This window comes from Haliotis rufescens, unplaced genomic scaffold, assembly GCF_023055435.1.
Source record: "Haliotis rufescens isolate VD_foot unplaced genomic scaffold, xgHalRufe1.0.p SCAF_18, whole genome shotgun sequence".
Classification (NCBI taxonomy): domain Eukaryota; kingdom Metazoa; phylum Mollusca; class Gastropoda; order Lepetellida; family Haliotidae; genus Haliotis; species Haliotis rufescens.
In genome coordinates this window covers 8153368-8158567 of record NW_025963868.1, presented here as the reverse complement: position 1 = coordinate 8158567, position 5200 = coordinate 8153368, and positions in this window count along the sequence as shown.

Below are 5200 nucleotides of genomic sequence, written 5' to 3'. Positions count from 1 at the left end.
CCGCTGAAGTGTGGAAGTCTGAAGTTCATTGTAACACATTGTCCCTGGCCTAACAGGGACTACGGAAACTGCAGATACAAATCGATTTAGAAATTAACAATGAATATATAAACGAGTCTCCCCGATAGAAAGCGGTTTTTTTATTACAAAGAGTGTATTTCTAAACGAGCGACAGCAACTTGATAACGTCGGCTTCTCGACGTTGAATCTTGATGATGTGCAAAGTTTCAGTGGGTAAAAAATACACTATTACATTCTTCTCCGTTAGATAGCGTTTTATTACAACGAGCGTATTTCAACGAGCAAAAGCGAATAAGCACAATTCATGTATTTCACATATACACTATCGAGATCTAACGTTACAAAAGACGTTATAAACTGGTTAGGATGACGTATGAATATATCATTGATGATTCGACCAGACTGTTCTCTCGAGCTGCAGTCTGCCAATAACTAGCCCAGATTTCTTCGAGATGATTATATGAAACGATAGATCATCTTAAACCCATGGGGGGCTACTCTAATGTGAAACACTAAGTTGAAGATCGTAAGTAGACGCGGAGATGAATGCCTTCGACATAATACTTTTATGATGCCACGACACTTGCACGAATACAATGCAAAAGTGAGAGTATGTATACTCTCTTTCAACGTATTTGTTCCAAGTTATGCTATGAACCACAAACAACTGCACAAAAGAAATAGTCCACATCCACTAGCAGACAACAGTTTCCTGCTGTAAATAAAGCAGCAAAACCATTTCAATATTCAATAGAAAGCTATAGGTCGATAAGAACGGCAAGGGTTTGTGTTACAATACTGTGCTGAACGATGTCATTGATTTCGTATTCTTATCTACATTTTTTCGTGAGCTAAATAAAGCAGTCTTTGATGTTATTATTTTCGACGTATTTGATAATAAGAATTGATTTATTTGCGTCTATGGAGTCGATGTGCTCAATATCCTCAAACATACATCATGGTCTTACCCCAAGAAAGAAAAGAGGTATAGATAGATTGTCTATTCGCAGATAGTTCGATAGGCCTACAATACACTTCACAGTGATGAGACCGCCTCCGTGGTCTTGTGGTAGAGCGTCCGCCCGGAGAGCGGAAGGTCCAGGGTTCGATCCCGGGCCGCGTCATACAAAAAGACGTTAAAAGATTGTACTTGTTGTTACCCTGTCTGGTGCTCGGCATTAAGGGGCTAAAACAAGGACTGGTCGGCTCGGAGTCAGTATACTGTGTCTGAGTGGGGTATTCATGTTAAACTGCGGCATGGTATCTCAGTGAGCTAGCACTATAAATCGGCATCAGTCCGGACTAGTACAAGCAGCCACACACATACATACACGTGCATGCACGTCGCTATATAATTGCAATAATCTTGGACGCGACGTTAAACCCAATTTCACCACCTCACCTCACAGTGATGATTGATTAATAAATTATCTAAGAACAAAATGAATTGCTTCATCTTCTATCTATTTAAGTACGAGTAGCATCCATGATGTAAATATTGTAAAAATAGTTGTTGTCTCTGTCAAAAATTACATTGCCTTATTAATCAGTACTTATTATGAGACCTTGTAATGCCAAGGCCTATTTGGATAGAAAACATACTGTGGTGTACAAACCATGACCAGTGTTTTTAAAAAAATAGTTCTCACTTTTTATAATCTCAAATCAGTGGCTTGGGGGAAATTCGAATATGTAATGAAAGAACATGATATATCAATGATACTTATTTTGGCGTCAGATATGGATCTATGACACCATGTTATTGCATAGTGTTTTGTTATATAAGGTACAATCCTTTTCCTATGGAAAACCATATGATTTGGTTGCTGTATTGATATAAACAATAACTGAGCCAGATATACAGAATATCGGCTTATTTTATCACATATCTCTTGGTGCTCTTTACAAATATCACAAGATAACTAACATAAAATTAATTTGTCATCTTTACCATAAAGAATGTCACCAATTGAAAAAGCATAACAGGCCAGTTGTTACAGCTGATACACGAAGATCGGGAGCAAGTCAAGTAGAATTCTACAGAAATGACAGTGCGGATTCCTCGAATTTCGGAACAACCTCGTATCAACTGGTGATTTCGTCATATCATACACCATTCATAGACCAGAATTGTTTGAGATAATTCTTCTTCTCAGTGCAATAACTCGGGTATTTGAGACAAGTGGAATTAACACCATTTGGATTCCTAATAGCTCAAAGGATTTGCCTGACCTTTTACTATCTCTGAAACGATCCATGTTCAATTCGGTCAAAGCATTTGATTTTTCACAACTTTGTAACTATCACATATCACACACATGTGGAAAAGACTTCCCTGACCTGTGGGTATTTTGTTACAAAACGTGGTGACCATAGATACATTTTCATATCTATCTTCCGAGGTTCAGGGCAATATGACAAAGATGAAAGCAAATGTCATCACAAGTACGTGAAATGCTGGACTTGGGGGAAAGACATTTTGGCAAGATGTAGGGTTCTCGAAAGGCACAAATTGTGCACTCCTTCATGTTCATTTGTTTCTCTATGTACACGAATCGGACTTTTCACTCGGATTGGCAAAGTCAGAACAAGTTAATTTTGCCAGGACCTTTAACTTATGTTTCAGGCATATCGATGAACTGATATCGTTCATTAGCCATCAAATAGCCTTTCCACTTTCACGGAATTACCCACATGATTAAAGGAGACCAGTGAGGCTGCCTCTTCTTTTTCATGTCTCGACTAAACTAATGCTAGTGTACGATTTCCTGTCAAGCTAGACTATTGCAATTATATCGTTACATGTCATGAATATAGATTATTACAACAATACGGTGGTCAGTCAAGACCAGGTTATAGCAACTTTCTGGTTTACCTTTCAAGACTACACAATCATGGTTAACATATCAATGATATTGCGACTGAAGTGAGTGAGTGAGTATGGTTTAACGCCGCTTTTAGCAATATTCCAGCAATATCACGGCGGGGGACACCAGAAATGGGCTTCACACATTGTACCCATGTGGGGAATCGAACCCGGGTCTTCGGCGTGACGAGCGAACGCTTTAACCACTAGGCTACCCGACCGCCCCTATTGCGACTGAAAAGCTTGGCACTAAGCCGTTGCAGCATTATGGTCAACGTGTCAGGGAAGTTTCAGCTGTGAGACTGGTAGTGGTGTTAGTTTGCCTATTATATCCTTGGACAAAATCACACACCTTCTAGCAGGGACATGGGTAGGCCGCTGTTGCCTCAATTCACTGTAGAGCGTTGCGTCCCTAACTGTTTTTTCACAATGACCGTATAATATAGAAATAACAAGTTTCAAATCGTTTTAAAATCCGTGTGCAGAATGAAAGGTGTGTTTCCCTCACCTGCCGTGGAACGGTACGTTTGCAAAATAAATGGTACGTATGTCCATGCCTTACTTCCTGCATACCGTCGTGTCTTCGTCACTTTGTGCTATTTAATTGTCCGTGTACGTTTGCAAAATAGATGGTGCGGATGTCCATGCCTTACTTCCTGCATACCGTCGTGTCTTCGTCACTTTGTGCTATTTATGTGTCCGTGTACGTTTGCAAAATAAATGGTACGTATGTCCATGCCTTACTCTCTGCATACCGTCGTGTCTTCGTCACTTTGTGCTATTTAATTGTCCGTGTACGTTTGCAAAATAATTGGTACGTATGTCCATGCCTTACTTCCTGCATACCGTCGTGTCTTCGTCACTTTGCGCTATTTAATTGTCCGTGTACGTTTGCAAAATAGATGGTGCGTATGTCCACGCCTTACTTCCTGCATACCGTCGTGTCTTCGTCACTTTGTGCTATTTAATTGTCCGTGTACGTTTGCAAAATAGATGGTACGTATGTCCATGCCTTACTTCCTGCATACCGTCGTGTCTTCGTCACTTTGTGCTATTTAATTGTCCGTGTACGTTTGCAAAATAGATGGTGCGTATGTCCATGCCTTACTTCCTGCATACCGTCGTGTCTTCGTCACTTTGTGCTATTTAATTGTCCGTGTACGTTTGCAAAATAGATGGTGCGTATGTCCATGCCTTACTTCCTGCATACCGTCGTGTCTTCGTCACTTTGTGCTATTTAATTGTCCGTGTACGTTTGCAAAATAAATGGTATGTATGTCCATGCCTTACTTCCTGCATACCGTCGTGTCTTCGTCACTTTGTGCTATTTAATTGTCCGTTTACGTTTGCAAAATAGATGGTGCGTATGTCCATGCCTTACTTCCTGCATACCGTCGTGTCTTCGTCACTTTGTGCTATTTAATTGTCCGTGTACGTTTGCAAAATAGATGGTGCGTATGTCCATGCCTTACTTCCTGCATACCGTCGTGTCTTCGTCACTTTGTGCTATTTAATTGTCCGTGTACGTTTGCAAAATAGATGGTGCGTATGTCCATGCCTTACTTCCTGCATACCGTCGTGTCTTCGTCACTTTGTGCTATTTAATTGTCCGTGTACGTTTGCAAAATAGATGGTGCGTATGTCCATGCCTTACTTCCTGCATACCGTCGTGTCTTCGTCACTTTGTGCTATTTAATTGTCCGTGTACGTTTGCAAAATAAATGGTACGTATGTCCATGCCTTACTTCCTGCATACCGTCGTGTCTTCGTCACTTTGTGCTATTTAATTGTCCGTGTACGTTTGCAAAATAGATGGTGCGTATGTCCATGCCTTACTTCCTGCATACCGTCGTGTCTTCGTCACTTTGTGCTATTTAATTGTCCGTGTACGTTTGCAAAATAGATGGTGCGTATGTCCATGCCTTACTTCCTGCATACCGTCATGTCTTCGTCACTTTGTGCTATTTAATTGTCCGTGTACGTTTGCAAAATAGATGGTGCGTATGTCCATGCCTTACTTCCTGCATACCGTCGTGTCTTCGTCACTTTGTGCTATTTAATTGTGTAAATATAACAAAAAATGAAGATGAAGATGTTATGAAGATGTTACAACATGCCAGAAATCATCCACCTGTCTGAACATCATTTCGAGATAAATGTGACCTCAAATGAAATTTTGCCTTGCCACAATGGTGAAATGATATCATCTACAGTTTGTTCAATGAATTCCCTTCCCTTTATCTAGTTTCGCAGCTGTGATGCAATGAAACAAAGCGTCTGCCGCGTGTCATATAGTGGATGGAAACACATGTG